Source organism: Manis pentadactyla, chromosome 1 (genome assembly GCF_030020395.1).
Source record: "Manis pentadactyla isolate mManPen7 chromosome 1, mManPen7.hap1, whole genome shotgun sequence".
Taxonomy (NCBI): Eukaryota; Metazoa; Chordata; class Mammalia; order Pholidota; family Manidae; genus Manis; species Manis pentadactyla.
This window is the reverse complement of record NC_080019.1, coordinates 21,569,065-21,586,425: the sequence shown is the minus strand read 5'-3', so window position 1 is coordinate 21,586,425 and position 17,361 is coordinate 21,569,065. Positions and strand designations below refer to the sequence as shown.

At 42.4% G+C, this 17,361-nt stretch overlaps 1 long non-coding RNA gene across 1 annotated transcript in view; it reads left to right on the top strand.

Annotated features, from left to right (window-relative positions):
• LOC130679680 (uncharacterized) overlaps positions 1 to 13,829 on the top strand; it is a 76,446-nt gene extending 62,617 nt beyond the window's left edge. The window contains exons 2-3 of the long non-coding RNA XR_008993217.1: positions 11,492 to 11,636; positions 13,770 to 13,829. This is a non-coding gene — a long non-coding RNA (uncharacterized LOC130679680). The remainder of the gene's footprint in view (positions 1 to 11,491; positions 11,637 to 13,769) is intronic.
• The last annotated feature ends 3,532 nt before the right edge of the window (positions 13,830 to 17,361 follow it).

Below are 17,361 nucleotides of genomic sequence, written 5' to 3'. Positions count from 1 at the left end.
AGTTTATATTTTTATATTTTATTCACTTCTACGCTCACCACTTTTTGATTCACAGTACTGTAGTTATCTCTACATTTCCCATTTCAGAACCAGGTCTTATATTGGTTCCCTGGGTCTCCTGCCCCTGTGGCATTGATGATATTTCCAATCCTGTTTCTGAGTCAGTGGCTGACGTGGATCGGTCCCAGTGGTGAGACCTGAATGTAACTTCTGCCTCCTGAATACAGAGCTTATGATAAGCCCTTGTCCCCAAGCAACAGTTTGGGTTGTATTTTTTCTGCCTCTTATCATTGAATTCAAAAGCCCTGTCTCCCTACTTCACGTGGAAATTGTGCCAAGGTCTGGGTATCCTACTGGAGCTGACCTCCAGGTTGCTCTGCCTGCATCTAGGAGCTGGAACATCACCTACAACTTCAGTCCCATCACCACTCTGCATTTATTTTCTGTTTCTGGTTCTTGAAGATGACTGAAAGTATATCCCTATCTTACTTATGCCTGTGTCATACCTTAGGGAAAAGCTTTTTTAAGCATATACTGGTGAGAATAAGATAGGCGCTTTGATATTTGTTGTTCAGTGTGTTATTCCTTTCAGAGTTTTTCTTAGAAAAATATAAATGCTAGATGTGGTACTCTTTCAGTGACATGGTCATTGAGGACACTGTAGGCTTTTTTGAGGAGTCTTCATGTTTCTAAAGGTATCCCATGAAATGGACAAAATATAATAACTATCCCTTATCCTCACTTCCTTCTTACTTAAAAAAATATTTATAGAATACACATATATTTATAGACTCAATAGTAGAATTTATTACTAAGCCCTTGCATGCTTGGCAATGCCCCGGAACTCCCTGCCTGCTTGTACATGTTGACCAGTACAGCCTCGCGGCATTCTCCTTCCTTCGTAAGGTTCTCTTTCTTTTATGTACTTTGCACCTCCCGTGAGTATGCTGCTTGTCCCGTTTCTCAGAAAACTCATTCTCTCTTTAGGCTTTACATATTACCTTTGTTTTAAACATCTTTCAAATTTATGTATCCAACACAGAAGAGACCCAAGAGGAAGTGACAGATGTGGAAATGAGTGCTTAAATTATTATTCATATTTTATAGATGAAAGCACTCAAGTTCAGAGAGTTAAGTAAGTAGCTTGTCTTGGGACTGAGTTGGCAGCCGGGACTCAGGACCTTCAGTTTTAAAAACAGGAATGTCCCAGGCAAACTGGGATGAATTGGTGTCTTGAGGCCTAAGGTCAAAGACTAAGAAGTGGTGCAATCTGGACTTGAACCCAGGCCTATTTGAGCCTAAGGCCTTTGCCTTTCACAATGATGTAATACATTGTCCCCATTAGAACAAAGTGGAAAAAAAGGACTGATTGAAAAAGGAGGTAGAAGAAAGGCATGAAAGATTTCATGAGGGTAAATTAAATACTGTTTCATGGAAGGAATTCTGTCAAGGGAAATTGTGCTTTATCAGGTGTCAGGAGACTGGAAATTTGGTTCCAGTTGGTTAACAAAAGCAGTGTTGAGTAGAACAAATCACTTACATCCCCATGCTGCTCTTTCCCTCACCTGTAAAATGAGGGGCTAGCAAGGAGACAGACAATTCCAAAGACTATTTCCAATTTTAAAATCTGTCCCTTAATATAAATTCTTCAAAACCATTTCAAAGCCCATAAATATTAGCTGGTATTTGCAAGGTCGTAGAGGAAGAAGAAATACAACATAGATGCCAGGATTTACAATATTTCATGATTTTTCTCAAATTTCTATTTCTGAGCACAGCAAAATTTCATTGCCACAGTCTAACAGTTTTGGCTCTTAATGTATTTTATTTAATTTGTGGTAATTAACTTTATGGTGTTTTCATTGTTGTCTTTAACTGTTTATATAATGTCCCAAACATCTCAGCAGGAACTGCTTTGTAAATCAAGTTTTCACTCTTTGTTGTTATTTATAAAATGTTAATGTCTTCTATTTAAGGCATGACTGATTAATAGCTGAGAGAATGTACTTTTATAACAGCACTGTTTTGATCTGTGAAAACCACCAGAAAAACAGTCACAACATGCCACAATAATCATCGAAGGCATAACTGCATGTATTGACATGGGAATCTTCGTAAGATATTTTGAAAGCATTTCAGATTAAATAGAGTACTTAAGAAATAAGGCAGTATAACCTTTTTTCTTGTTGTTCCGGGACACGTATCTGATATGTTTCTAAACAAAATTTTCCTCAAATAAAATTTATGATAGTATATAACTTCTAGTTATTTTTAACATTTTACTCAAGAAAAACCCCACCCTCCTTATGACCTCCACCAGATCCTTTCTGTTGGCCTCTGGAGGTTGAATTCAAAGACTGGATGGGAGCTTAAGGTGAGAAAAATGTAAAATAGTGTGGGCTATTTTACAAGTGATGTATCACAGATAATCAAAGACGTGCACAGTTCCTAAGTATACAGCTCATAGAATATTCACGAAGTGAACATGCCTGTTTAACCACCATCCAATAAGTAGAATATTTCCAGCAACTGAGAGCTTACCTTGTGTCCCTTCAGACCTATGCCCTTTCCCCCAAGGTATCCATTATCATTGACAAGTTTTGCCTGTTTTTGAGCTTTATGTTAACAAAAGCAGACTGTGTGTCCTCTTTGTGTTGGCTTCTTTCTCTCAAGATTATGTGTGTGAGAATCAGTTACATCTTTGTATATAGTAGTTCATTCTTACTGCTGTGAAACCCTGTAGGAATAAAGTGAAGTTTATTCATCTACTCTACTGTCAAGGGACATTTGCGTTGCTTCCAGTTTTTACCTGTTACAAAATAGTGCTGTTGATTATTGTATGTGCCTTTCAGTGTACATTATAAAGAATTTCTGTTGGGAGTGGGAGGGCTGTCTTGTAGTTAGGTATAGATTTAGGTTTTGAAGATACTGCTGAATGGCTTTCTAAAGATGACTAATTTACACTCTGGTGATCAGTATATGAATATTTCCGTAGCTCTGTATCCTTGTCAACACTTAATATTTTGTTAAAGCCATTCCTTTGGTTATGTGGTAGTTGTGGTTTTACTTCGTGTTTCCTTGATGAACAATGAATTTTGAGCACATTTTTACATGCTGATTTCCCATTTGGAAATCCCTTTTGCAAAGTGCCTATCGCAATTGTTTGCCTACTTTATATTGGATTGTCTGTGTTTTTGATTGATTTGTGAAAGTTATTTATATTGTCTGTGTTATGTTTGGGCTTAAAATTTTGGAAGACAGAGGGGCAAAAATTCAGTATTTTAATTCCCTCTGGTAGTTAATCTCTTTATTTGGGTATGGCTCCATCTGACATTGATCACTTCCTCTTCCCTTCAAGTTACACCTCTTAACCACTGTGGAAGGATAGTCTTATCTTACCAATTCTAACCCATCATCTCCTGTTGGCAATTTTTGATTCTCAGTGGCCTCAATGTAGATGTTTATGTATTACCAAATCCTACCTTGTACATCTCTATATCAAAAACTTAAGATGTAGAAAAACTCCATAGCATATTGAATATTGTTCAGAAAGACCAGTTTTCTTTTATACATTGAGGCAAAATGTGATTTATTTTTTAGGTAAAAAGAGAAATACTTTTAAAGTGTAATGTGAGTCTTCTCAGTTTAGCATATCCTGTTTAATGACTTGAGAACTGAAATGAAATTAATAGGCTTCTTTTGTGATTTAAATATTTTATGTAAAACCAGGAATATTTGGGATCTCTTAATTAGTTTCAGTGTCCATGCAAGCCCACAAGGAGATAGAACATTACATCTGTAACCTCAGGGAGAAAATGTGTTCCCACCCTGGGGCAAATATACCTTTGAAGCCAAAGGGAAAAATAAAGTGGGAGAAACCCATTTATTGCTTACAAGAAGTCACCTACTCCCATTTGCTTGTGTCTCTTGCGACCTGGCTGTGAAGGCCCCACCAAATCTTTCTGGTCCAGGTGAGTGCTCGCCCTCCACCCTCCTTGTAATTACCTATTGAGATAGAGATGGACTACTTCTCTCTACCCCTTGGAAACCTATGGATATGGAAATGCCAAGCAAGAGATTCTGGAAATACTGCAGTTTTACCCACAGCCCACCCCTCCAGAAATCTTGCCTCTCCATCTATTCATTTCCCACCTTCCTCGATGGCCCCTGTGTGAGAAAACTGGAGCACTGTAACCGTACTAATAACATACAGTAACAACAGCAGTAAAATCTTGATAATCCTCAAGCCAGAGGATCCAGCTATGTTCAAAGTCCTATGCAGGTTAAGTCCATAGCTTGCCCGCTCCACAAGAAGCCAGTAGCTGAACCAATAGGGAGTTCCATGCGTACTCAGCAAGCGGGCACGTCCAAGCGACAATGGCTGTAGAAGAAAATAACCTTAAGGGTGATAAGATACATGTTTTAATGATACCAGCATTGGTAAATCTTGTCCATCAGGTAGGATGCATGCAAGAGAGTGGTCCTGTGATAGGACAGTGGCAGGAATGGGATCTTGTCCTGGTCTAGTATACCAGACCTTCACCCCCCTTCCTGTGGGAGTTACAGATGGGTCAATATATAGGGCTATGGGAAGTACATGCACTGGCCATAAAGATAAAACAAAACTTCCCTGTGAGATGCTCTTATCTTCTGGCCATTTGGGGTACACTATCATGATGGGGTCACTCTGTTGTTACTCCAGAAACAATGGGAGTCCAATTTCCAGGCCTTTTCCCAGGGTTCCAGAGGAGTCAGCCATCACTGCTCCACATGTCAAAATGTCCAGGGCCATGTCCACTCAGCAGAGTCTCCAGGGTTTAACACAGTTGGGGCTGGCAGCAGGATGGTGCTCTGTTGGCTGTAACCTGGCTTCAATAACTCCTCTTTGGTTTGCACATACAGTTGTATAGGAGAGGCAGCAATGTGTGTTAGCATGTCCACAGGGCTCAAGCTCCTTTTCGGGGCTTCTTATTCAAATGCCATAGCACTGTCCATAAATGAACTGACCAGCCCCATAGACTATTGGTGTCTGACTTCAGGTCAGATTTCAACAAACCATTGTACCTCTCTATCATACCTACCTTGGTAGGGTTATATGGTACATGAAACTTCCACTTTATCCATAATTTCTGTACCCATTTTTGTAATGCATGTCCAGTAAAGTGGGTGCCTTGATTGCTCTCAATAACCTGTGGCTGGCCATAGGTTGCAAAGAGATGCTCTAGGCTGCTTTTGGTCATTTCTGATCAGCATGGCATGCAGGAAAAGCAATCAACAGTCCAGTAGCTGTATCCACACAAGTTATGGCATACTGATATCCTTCTGATATGGGCAGAGGCCACCTAACAAGAATATCAGCCCCTTTACTATTGTCCCATGTTGCTGCAGGACTTGGTGCAAGTCCGTCTTAGAGTACATAAGGCACTCCTTCCGGGCTCTGCTGACTTCTTCAAAGGTCAACAGCAAGCCCCACTGATGGGCTATAGTCCACATTGTCTTTTGTCCTGCATGCAATAAATGCTGATGTGACCATTGGGCTACATCAGAGGCAGGCTTTCCTTCTAGCCAATGCACCTGTGCCAGTGTGTCAGCTTTATCGTTCTCGGGGGATGCCAAAGGCAAATGGCTAGTCACATGATAAATGGTAATTGTCTTAGTCTGACCAGAGGCCCATAGGTCTTGCCACAAGTCTTGCCCCCAAAGGGGCTGTTGACCAACCATCCAGTTGGCATGGTACCATGTCAGTGCAGACAACTATACTGGAGGGCTCCTTGGGGATCATGAGCCATATGGCCTGCAACTCATCCCATTGACTGCTCTTCCCCTCTCCATTCTCCATCCATATTGTTTCAATCTTAGGATGGAAAGCCACAGCCCTCCACTTTGGTGTCTGCCCACAACTGGAGCCATCTGTATATCAAGAACTTTTAGGTATAGGGGCTTTTCCCTCATGATAAGGACTCTTGGCTACCAATAGCTCAAAAGCAAATTCTTCCTGCTTTCCACTAGTATGTGTCACTGGCCCCAATAAGCATTGGAGTTCCTCACTTAAAGGACTAGTGAAAAGGTCTATGCTGCTGTAAATATGTGCCCCATTTGGCCAGTGTAGGCATCTGTGCCATGCCACTCTAGCCTTTGCATCCAGTCTTGCACCCACCCCACAATGGGATAGGTGGTTAATTACCTTGGTTGGACCTGTTCCAGTGATGGGCTCTGTAGCCAGCAAGGCATGGTACACAGCAGCCAGTTGATTATCTATCAAGGTTTACAAGATCTCTGCTCCTTTCCATAGTTGTGACCAGAATTCAACAGGTTGGTGTGTCTGTTCAAGCCACTGCCAAAAGCTCCAACCATAACCATCTTCATTTACATGAACATCTAGCTCACAAGGCCTTGATGAGTCCATTACACTCAAGGCCTGTATGGCTTTGACTGCTCGCTTAGCAGCGGTAAAGGTAACTGCACATGTTTCATCCCAGTCCCACCTGATGTCCTTTCATACTAACCAGTATAGGAGCTTCAGAATTTGTACCAAGTGTGGGATAAACCTTCTACAGTAGCCCAAAAGATCCAAAAACTCTTGTAAGACTGTCATATTGGTAGGGTAGGGAAAGCCTGGACCTTGTCTATGACTACTTCTGGGATAACTTTAGTTTTACCCGACCAGGCAACCTCCAAGACCTTTACTGACAAACCAGGCCCTGAACCTTGGTGCTGATCACAGCCCATCCTTTCTCCTATAGATGTTGCAGCAGTATAGGAACTGCCCCTTCTTAATCTGCAAGAGAATCAGACATGAATATCATCACTAATGTAGTGATACAGATGCACCATTTATGGTTCTTCCATGTGGCCAAGTTCTGGGCTGCAAGTCCATGACAAATGGTGGGACTGTGGAGGTATCCCTGTGGAAGGGCAGTGAATGTCCACTGCCAGCCTTCCCATGTGAAGGCAAACTGTTCCTGACTTTTCTATGCTATGTCAATAGAGAAGAAAGCATTAGCAAGGTCCACAGCATAATGATATGTCCCTAGTTCATGACTGAGGGTGTCCATAAGGGCTGCTATAGAGGGGACAGCAGCATACAAAGGGGGTGTCACTTTATTCAATTCCCTGTAATGCATGGTTGTATGCCAGGAGCAGCCTGGCTTTTTGACTGGCCACACCAGGGAATTAAGAGGACTATGAATGGGTGGCTTTATGATGCCCACCGTCTCCAACTCCTGTAGAGTTTCTCCAATTTCCTTGGATCCCACAGGTACTTTATACTGTTCAGTATTTATCACCCACTGAGGTACAGACAGAGCTACAGGCATGTGCTGAGCACGTCCTCTCAGAACTGCCTTTATCACGCATACCTCAGTCTGAACTCACCTGCAGCTGTCTATAACGGCAGGTCCTGCAGGATATCTACTCCAAAATATATTCAGGAATGGGAGAAATGTACATAGTAGACTCCTTTGGGAGAAAACACCCTATTCCCAATGGGATTTAGGCTTTCTTCACTCTAATCGCTTTACCTCCATAGCCATCTATCACAGTAGGGGTTCCAGGAAAATGCTCAGGTTGCCATAAATCAGAGAACACTCAGCTCCTGTGTCCACCGCACCAGCATATGTTGTACATTCATGGGAGACCAATGAATTGCTAATTCTACATGTGGTCTCTGGTCCCCACCACGTCCCCCAAGGTGGGGACCTTGATGCCCCCTCAATCAAACTACAACACCCAGTCATCCTCCTGTGGGGGCGAGGGTCCTCGTGGTGCCTGAGTACTGTCCCTCAGGAAGTCCCACAGGGATACAGGCCGGACATGGGGCTTTGCCTCTCCTTCCATGTCCTGGACCTCAGTGGCCAGAACTGCTGCTCTGGCTTTAATTGGTTCCACAGTTCTAACAATACCCTATTGGGCTGCCCACCAATTTCTTTTTTTTTTACTACTCCTGCCTTTATCAAATCAACCCACATCTGGGTCCTTAAGACCTTCACAGGGCCTTTTGCACCTCTCCTTTCAGTCATAGCCCATACTTCCTTCCAGGCTCTTATTGTTTCAACCTCCCCCAGATCTGCTAAAGTATGAGTAACCTTACTTATGGGTTGCCCTATGTGGAGGGCAAGAATAGTCACTAGGGACCCAAAGAGAGATAGGGGAGCTGTCTGGAGCACCAGATTTCTCATTCCTGTGTTGAACAACTCCTCATTGGGCCCTGGGGGTTCATAGTTTAGATATTTTTAATGCCCAGCTCCCTTAATACCTGCTGGAGCTTGGTGTACTTTTTCTAGCTAGTGGATAAGTATGGAAAATCACCCCGATTAGGCCAATCCAGAAGTGCCTGATTACCTGGGGTATGATAGGCACCTTATAACAACCATTGCCGGAGGGAGGGGTGAGTCTTCAGGGAAGCCAGTCTACCCATTTCAGAACCCAACATAACAATCTTTACCACCCCCATATCCCAAATATGCAGTAGCCATGTAGGCAGAGGTTCCTATGGCTTCTGCGGAAACTGGGTGCGTATCCACCAGCTCATCCTGGGTGTAGGGGTGGAGCATGGAGTGCTCCACAACCTGAGGAGGGAGCTGCTCCTCTCCCTGAGAAGCCTGCGGTTGTTGCATTTTTATTTTCTTAATTATAACGGGGCTGCCTTTATTACGGGAGAGGCTGGTACCTCAGGCAGTGGCCTCAGCAAGAGTTTGGCTCTCAGCTCCACTCCCTCATCCTCCCTGATACCTCCTCTACCATCTCCGGGGCTGAAGGCACCACTTCTTTCTCCCCCTCCCCAATCGCCTCCTGCGGCACAGATTCTCTGGCTGCCTCCTCCCTCACTGCTAACATATCTTTCAGAGCATGATCTTCTCAATAATTGTCTCTCTTTCTTATGGGCTTCCCGTAGGTCATTGTCCAGCTCATCCAGGCAATGCTGGAGTTTGTCTCTCTCCTCAATAAATCTTTCCATTATCTTGAGAAACAAAAATTCCCACAATCCCAGCTGCCACATGGCCACTCAGGGCCTCTAAGCAGTCTTCTATCTCACGGAGAGCTAATTACATAGTTTCTGGTGTCTCCACCCTTTCCCAGTTTTGGGGAAGGCCCACCCATCTAGGAGGTGTTTTACCCTAGACTGATTCCCCACTATGGGCTCCCTGAGTGGAAGCTCCACAGGTGGGAGGTTCCTGGGTGAAGTCGCACCATCCACAGGGTGGTCACCCCCTGCAGCAGCCACTGGGGCCTCCCCACCATCCACAGGAGGGTTTCCAGGTATCTCCCCACCATCTCTAGGGGCAGCCCTCCCAAGCATTGCACCTATGAATCCAGATTTGGAGTTCAGAGGTCCTGCCAACGACTTCCAGGTGTAACTCCTGGGGAAAATGTGTTCCCAGGCTGGGGCAAATGTATCTTTGAAACCAGAATCAGTCAAAGGGAAAAATAAAGTGGAAGAAACCTGTTTATTGTGTACAAGAAGTTGTCTACTCCCATTTGCCTGTGTGTCTCATGTCCCAGCTGTGAAAGCCCCACTGAACCTCTCCAGTCCAGGTGTGTGCTTGCTCTTCATGCCCCTTGTAATCATCTATCGATAAGGAGATGGACTACTTCTCTCTGCCCTGTGGAAACTCCTATTGATATGGAGATGCACTAAGGCCAGGCGAGAGATTCTGGAAATATTGCAGTTTTGCCCACAACTATTGTGTGAAACAGTGAAGCTTTTGTGCAGAAGGCACCTGTGAAATCATCGACTGGACTTCTCTGTTCCTGGAGTGCTGGGATTAGGGGTGGGTCAGTGACCAGGTGGTGTGGAGTGAGACTGTGAGACCCTCTAAAGTCAGAACAAGCAGGCTTTCATCTGCTTTTCTCATTGACTTCTGCGAAAGAGTTCCTTTAAACTTAGGTTGAAGCTGCTCTTTTTAAAATAGTGGGTCCATTTTAAATCCTTTACTTGCAGACAAGAAGGTGCAATTCAGTGAGGTTAAATGGTTTGGCTGAGATCACACACTTTGGCGATTGCAGAATCAGGACTGAAGCCCAGCTTTGCTTTTGCTGTGGTGCTCTGAAACTCTAATTTTGTGTCAGCTGGAGCAATAGCCTAATGAATCAATTATATCCATTTTCTTCCTACTTCCTGGCTCTGAGAAATATATTAACCTGAGTTAATTAGAGAATCAGAGGGAGGTTTCTGAGTCAGGAAAGGAGGATTACTCCGTGTGCTTCCACTGTTGCATGTGTTCCCCAGCAGTGCAGCTTATGGTCATGAATTCATAGAATATCTTCTTTCCGTCTCATTTTATGGCTCTCTGACTAAGTTGGTTTATAATCTTAATTATTCGCTATATTTTTAAATTCTCTTGTTGTCTGATAGGCCTTTTTACCTATTCTAGATGCCTAATTTTGGCATCTAACTAGTACCTAGTTAGTACTTACTCTGTTTTGTTTTCCTCACCTGCCCTCCTTCCTCTTTTCTCATTACTAGTGCTTGGTGCCTGCATATCTGCTGTCTGATCAGAGGGACATGGAGACCTGACAGAGAGAAGTCAGTCAGGAAGCAAGTCTGGGAAATGACCTAAAGGTCTTTGTTGACTTGGAAGAGGAAAGCGGTGGAGGGCTCACACGTATCAGAGAAGGGAAACAGTGAAGAGGACAAAATCGGAGGAGTCCCCGATGGCCAAGCGTTGAGAGGCCCTTGAGGAAGGCTGCAGCTGGGCACATGACCAGAGGGGGCCAGCGCTCGGCCACTTCCCTGGATATGCTGCTCCTGAATTCCAGAGAACAGAGCAGAGTGGAGAGAGATAGGAGAGAGGCTAGAACTCTTAACTGTGAAGTCGATTTTCGAGATTTGGGGCCTGTTAGCATTGCATACAAAAGCAGTGAAATAATGAATTATAGAAACACATAGGGCTTTTGAGGTTCTCTTGCCTAGTAATTTTACTTTGCAAATGAAACTAAGGTAAAGAGAAATGAAAGCAAGCCCCTTGGCTCAGTCCTGGGTACATGGTTGGATGCCAGTCATATACTTTTCATCCATATTTACTCAGTTGTATGAGAAAGAAGAGCCCAGAGCAAGATGATAGGTTTTATTGTAAATGCAGTTGGAAGTCATGGAAGGGAAATGATATGATCGAATACACATTTAAGATGACTCCTGCTGTGTGGAGAATGAATTGGAATAGGATAAGAGTAGAAATCAAGAGAGTGGTTAGGAGACTGTTTCATCATTCCAGGAATGAATGATTATGGCTGGGAGAGGGAAAATGAGAAGCAGAAATATTTTGAAGTTAAAATATAAAAGACTTGATTGATTGGATGTGGTTGGTAAAAATACAGGAGGAATCAAAGTTTTATGGCTTGAGCAACTGGGTGGATATAAGTAAAATTGCTAACATGGAGGAGTGGGGAGGTGGAATGTAACATTGGATGTTAGGAGGATTTGGGTGGAGGGACAGTGGGGAGAAAATTGGGGGTCAAAAATGAAGCTTTGCTCTCACCTTTACATCAACAGCTGCAACTGCCTGTCTACATCCCTGGACTATGAGCTGTTTTCCAAGTCCTGCCAAGTATCAATTGGCTGGTCTTAAGATACTTAGTCACACCACAGCAAAATCCTGTCAGCCATCTGCTTTGGAAGGACCAGCTAAGGATATAAGGTAGGGAAGTACCGTTCCCTCTTCTGTTTGCCTTTTATCCATGTAGAAATGGAATTAAAGTATTCCATGTGTACATCAAAACTTTGTTTTATACTTTTGCCTTTTCTCCCAAAATAGATGGCTTGCCCCTTGCCAAACTCAGACACTAGATAATGCACTTCTTAATTGATAAGTGCATCAAGAGTGGCTCAGTTTCTCATAACTGTCTGCTGGGGACTTAAATGGAGAGGGATCCTGTCTGCTGATACTATGTTGGTGTGTTGCTCATCCTTAAGCAGTTCTTCCTCCAAGGACTTCTTCCCCCCCCAGTCACTGTGTCACAGTCCTCTCCCATCACCTCTGGTTTGTGGGAGCATTACCATGCCAGCACCTCCTAGGATGCTTGGCTAGTTCTTTGCATTAAAAGGACTGGGATGTATTGCTTGGCAGCCAAGTTAATGCAGCTGACATTCCTGGCACACTGAATTAAGGTGGCGGAGCCAATTGCCCCAGAGAAGAGTCCATTTCTGTGGAGATTAAAACAAGAAAATGACAGAACACAAAACGCCTTTATTTTCTTCTGTTCTAACTGCAAAGAAGACAGTAATTAAGCCAGACCAGAAGATTGTTAATTGCTAAGGGAGGTGCAGTATTTTAATTTATCCCAGTTCATTTGTAGAACTGAGCAGACAAGGTACATGTTCTGTGCTCTTGCCCATGGTACAATGCTGACAATTTGAGAACTAATCATTTTTAGATGTTCCAGATTTGGTATTTTAAAACCAACTGTAATAGTATCCCCCCTCTGGGTAGAAGCAGAGGAAAATCGCCGTAGCCTTTTATCTAAAGAGCATGTAGCTACAGAGTCACGACTTCCATTGGGCCAAGCCAGCTTATGGATTTACTCAGATAATCCTTAAATTATTTTACAGGTCTTGAATACTTCACCACAGTTTAGTGCTCTACTCAGCTAACTGAAAAGTATACCTAGAGCTTTAGAACAAGAGGCTCCATGGGACTCTGTAAAACATTAAGTATTCTACTTGTAATTACAAAGCAGTGAGCATGCAGTGGTATGCATTGGTGTAACTGATTCCCTGGCTGTAGAGGCAACATTTGATGCATTTTGGATAATCCTTTGGAAGTAATGATAATTCAAATGTTGGAGGAAAGGCTTAACTCAATCAACCCATTAACCAGCCCTTTACTGAGGACCTCCAGAATGAGATACTCTGAGCTGGGTTGAGGTACCAGGCAGGGGTTCACTCCTCCAACTGAACATTTAAGTTATGGGGGAAACTTTTAAAAATACAGTTGCTTAGGCTCCTTTCTAGACTTTTGATATATTTTTAACCCCCTTCCCTCAGGCAATTCTAATAGTCATCCAGGGTTGAGGACTGCTGGTGTAGTTTTGTTTTCAAGGTACTTATAGTCTAATTGGAAAATTTAGGCCTTCTATTTTTATCTATCACTCTTTTTTTAGCTCCTTACACAGAAGCATGCATTTTCCAAGTGAGAGATAAGAACAACATAACTACTGTGTTTAAAGGGGAACAATAGGTCAGCTAGAGGCTGGGAGTGATGATGAAGGAGGGAGTACTTGAACCTATGCTTTAAGGGTGGGTAGGATAAAAATAAAGATGTGGTAACAGAACATAAAGACAAGCATAAATCCAAGCTCAAGTCTGTATGCTCAAGACAAGAGTGTGCAAGGTATGTGCCAGGTATAAAGTGGATATTAGTTGGAAAACAGTGGGAAATCTGGTGGGCCTGTGTAGGGACTTTGGCCCCAAGATCTGGATTTGAGTTCTATGCATGCCACTAAATAACTGCTTATGTTGACAAATTATTTCACTTCTCTGAGCTCTAGTTTCTGCATCTGCCAAAAGTGGAACAGTAGTTCCTATCAGGTTATTTGAAACCAGTAAGTTAATATGTATATAAACATTTGATTAACTACTGAGCCCTACTCACTGCTAGCTATTGTTATTACTGCTTTTTGGAGGGGAAGGCATTGAAGGCTTTACTTAGAACAGAGGAGTGATGTATAAAAAGTGTTAGACATTCATCCTATTTTTTTCATGAGGAAATGTAAGAAATAACTAAAAATAAGTATTTATCATCATGAAATTTACTTAATGCAATTATGTTTAGGGACCTGGAGCCCAACTTTCAAAAAAAATCACCTATCTGCCCATCATGGCTGCTGCAGACGTCCTGCCTGATGAAACAGAAGGTGAGTATCTTCACTTCCCTAACAATTCAACGCACAATGAGTGACACTCCAGCAGCTTTAATGAAACTTTTCTATTAATTGTTAACCCTCAGTGTGCTAAATTTATTGGCACACCTTGTAAGTGCTCATCTCATTCCCTTTATCTGAATATACCAACTTATGAGAGATCTATACCAACTTCTGACTTAGTGTGCTGTCTAATATTGTATCCACTAGCCACATCTGGCTTTTCAGTGGTTGAAGTGTGGCTAGTGAAAGAAAGGAACTGAATATTTAATTTTAATTCATTTTAATTTCAGTGTAAAAACTGATTAATTCTGTTATTGAAAACCTTTAATCATGTTTGAAGCAACTTGGGTATGTGAACTGCTTTTTCAAGTGGATGTTTGTATAAAATATAAATACAGATCAAGTATTTCTGAGAAAAATTTAGTATCTGAGTTGAGATATATGTACATGTGAAATATATACAGGGTTTTGAATATAGAGTGAAAAAATATAAAAATATCTCATTTTAATTTTTTGAATGAAGTATAGTTGATATACAGCATTATATTAGTTTCAGGTGTACAACATAATGATTTGTCAATTATATACCTTATGAAATGCTTACCATAATAGTTGTGCTTACCATCTGTTACCATTCAAGTTACTATAATATTATAATGTTCCTTATGCTGTGCTTTCCATCCCTGAGACTTATTTATGTTGTAGTTGGGAGTTTTTCTCTCTTGATTCTCTTTACCTGTTTCAAATATCCTTTTCCCCTGTGGCAACCAGCAGTTTGCTCTCTGTATTTATGAGTATAATTCTAGTTTGTTTTATTTTTTTAGATTCTAAGATATAATTCTAAGACATATAAATGGAATAATATGGTATTTGTCTTTTCTGTTTGACTTATTTCACTTAGCATAATACCCTCTAGGTCTGTTTATGTTGTCACAAATGGCAAGATTCCATTCTTTTTTATGGCTGAGTAATATTCTACTGTGTATATGTGCCAGATCTTTGTTATCTGTTTGTCTTGCCAGTGGGTTTCAGCCCTGGACAAGTTCACTATGGATTCAATGAGACCAAAGAAATGACAGTAGAACGTTCTTGGGGTGAACGGGTTATGCCCAACTTTATTTCCATGGTGACAGGTCAGTCACTAACATCCCATCCACTCAGAGTGAGTCTGCATGCAGCAAGCTGGTCTCTGCCTCTGGGCCTCTCTGCCCCCCGCAGCCGTCTCTCTCTTCCTCTGTCCTTGGCACTGCCACCACTCCAGCCTCTGCTCTCCTGCAGCCTTGCAGCCATGCAGCAGCTGTGCTACCATGTTGCCCAGAGCACTGAGTGGAGCTCTTTATGTAGAGTTAATAACGATGTATTGCCCACATGTGTGTAGTGAGTTAGCCAACCAGGTCCAGGTAAGAATCCTAGCCACAGGAACCTTCACTTTATCCATACCATTCATCATTAATTTTTAGGATTGTTTAATATCAAAATGACAGTGTCTTGCCAATGGGCTTCAGCCCTGGGCAAGTTTGCTATGGATTCAATGTGACCAAAGAAAATGACAGCAAAACGTTCTTGGGGTGAAAGGGTTATACCCAACTTTATTCTCACAGTGGCAGGTCAGTCACTAAAATCCCATTCACTCAGGGTGAGTCTGCATGCAGCAGGCCAGTGTCTGCCTCTGGCCCCTCTGTCTGCACAGCCATCCTCTGGGCCCCTCTGTCTGCACAACTGTCCTCTGGGCCTCTCTGCCCAGTCGTCCCCCACAGCCATCCTCCGGGCCTCTCTGCACAGTCATCCTGCACAGCTGTCCTCTGGGCCTCTGTCCTCGGCACTGCCACCACTTCAGCCTCTGCTCTGCTCTCCTGCAGCCTTGCAGCCCTGCCACCGTGTTGTGCCCAGAGCACTGGGCGGAGCTCTTTTTATAGCGTCAACAGCCATGTATTACCCACAGGTGTGCAGTGAGCTCGTCAACCATGGCCAGTGGGAATCCTGGCCACAGAAACTCATTTTATCCACAGACAGTATTTGGATATATTTTGTTTATGTAAAATACCTATAATTATCATGTTATTTCACCTCTTTTCACTTTTAAAAATTTGACTAATTGTACATTTAAAATTGCATATTAGGCTCCCGTTGTATTTCTTTTAGAGCTGGTCTAGACTTGGCAACACTGCAAGTAACCTTACATTTAGGCTTAGGTAGCATGATTGAGTAACACACAATGCTGCATGTAGAGCTGGGATTATTAAAATTTCCTGTTGTACTACATCCCCTTGTCTCTTATGACCCCAGACAGTATATGATTCAGGCCAACTGACTTCTGTCCAGGCTTATGAATAGAGCACTGTATGGATCACTTTAGCTTTCTATTTGGTTAACACAGCACATTTCCAAGATGGAAAGGGCAGAGTCTGGCCAATGGGTTTCAGTCCTGGGAAAGTTTGCTATGGATTCAGTGTGACAAAAGAAATGACAGTATAATGTTCTTGGGGTGAAAGGGTTTATACCCAACTTTATTTCCTTGGTGGCAGGTCACTCACTAGAATCTCTTCCACTCAGAGCAAGTCTGCATGCAGCAAGCTGGTCTCAGTCTCTGGGCCTTTCTGCTCGCACAGCCGTCCCAGTGTCTGTCCTCTGCTCTGCTCTCCTGCAGCCTTGCAGCCGTGCCAAGCACTGGGCAGGGCTCTTTATATAGAGTCAATAACGATGCATTGCCCACATCTGTGTTGTGAGCTAGCCAGCCAGGGCCAGTTGAGAATCCTGGCCACAGGAACCTTCACTTTATCCACAGGCAGAAAGGGAGGAAGATCCAAAAAGTGGAGGAGAATGTTCAATAGTTTTATTTTGTCTTTGGGTCATGCTCATGATTAGTAAATTATATTTGAAGTCTTGATAACTATGAGCTTGGATTCCCTAAATCTCCCTAGCAACCTAAACCCACTCTGAGAAATATTAACATAGATTTTTTTTGGGGGTAGAGATGTATTGTAAAATCTCCTGACATATGTAGAAAACCATTAATCATTTATTGTTGCAAAGAGGTTAAGACACTTTGCTGAAGAAAGAATAAAGAAAAGAGGGAAATGAGGAAAAGTGCATCTAAAAGACAAATCAACAGAATGCCTTAAATTGGAACTGAAGAGTTGAGTCCTAATGCAGAATGTGTCATGGAAGAAATATTGAATATAGGTTTTAGGAGATGATAGCCATATGGCACTTGAAATTTGGATTTTACTTGATTTTTAAATTCTTCTAAAAAAGAAATTAGAAATAAATTATGTTCATTCATTTATATGGACTGGAATTGAGGTTTCTCTTCAAAGAGCTTCTATTCACTTTCTTGTTTCCACAGCTTTTTTTTTTTAACTTAAAATTTTTTTGTTTTAAATTTTATTATCATTAATCTACAATTACATGATGAACATTATGTTTACTAGGGTCCCCCTTCACCAAGTCCCCCCCACGAACCCCATTACAGTCACTGTCCATCAGCATACTAAGATGCTG